Source organism: Penaeus monodon, chromosome 24 (genome assembly GCF_015228065.2).
Source record: "Penaeus monodon isolate SGIC_2016 chromosome 24, NSTDA_Pmon_1, whole genome shotgun sequence".
Lineage (NCBI taxonomy): Eukaryota > Metazoa > Arthropoda > Malacostraca > Decapoda > Penaeidae > Penaeus > Penaeus monodon.
In genome coordinates this window covers 6833661-6833999 of record NC_051409.1, presented here as the reverse complement: position 1 = coordinate 6833999, position 339 = coordinate 6833661, and positions in this window count along the sequence as shown.

Sequence of the window (339 nt, the reverse complement as noted above, 5' to 3'; positions counted from 1 at the left end):
GTGGCGGGGTGTGGTTTGGGGGTGGTGGTGGTGGTGTGTTGTTGTGGGTTGGGTGTGGTGTGGTTTTGTGCGTTGGAAGTTGGAGGCGGTGGAAAAGTGGGGGGTGGTTGTTGGGGGGGCAAATAATATAATGTTATATGGTTGCCGTGGTGGTGGGTTTTGTTGTGTGGGGGTGTGTGGTGTGTGGGTGGGGTTGGGGTGGGGGGTGTTTGGGGCGGTGGTTGGTGTTGTTGGTGGTGGGGGGGTGTGGTTAAAATGGTTGGGGTTTGTGTTTGGTTGGGTGGTGTGGTGGTGTGGTGTTGTTGTTTTTGTGGGTGTGAGTGTGGGTTGGTGGGTTGT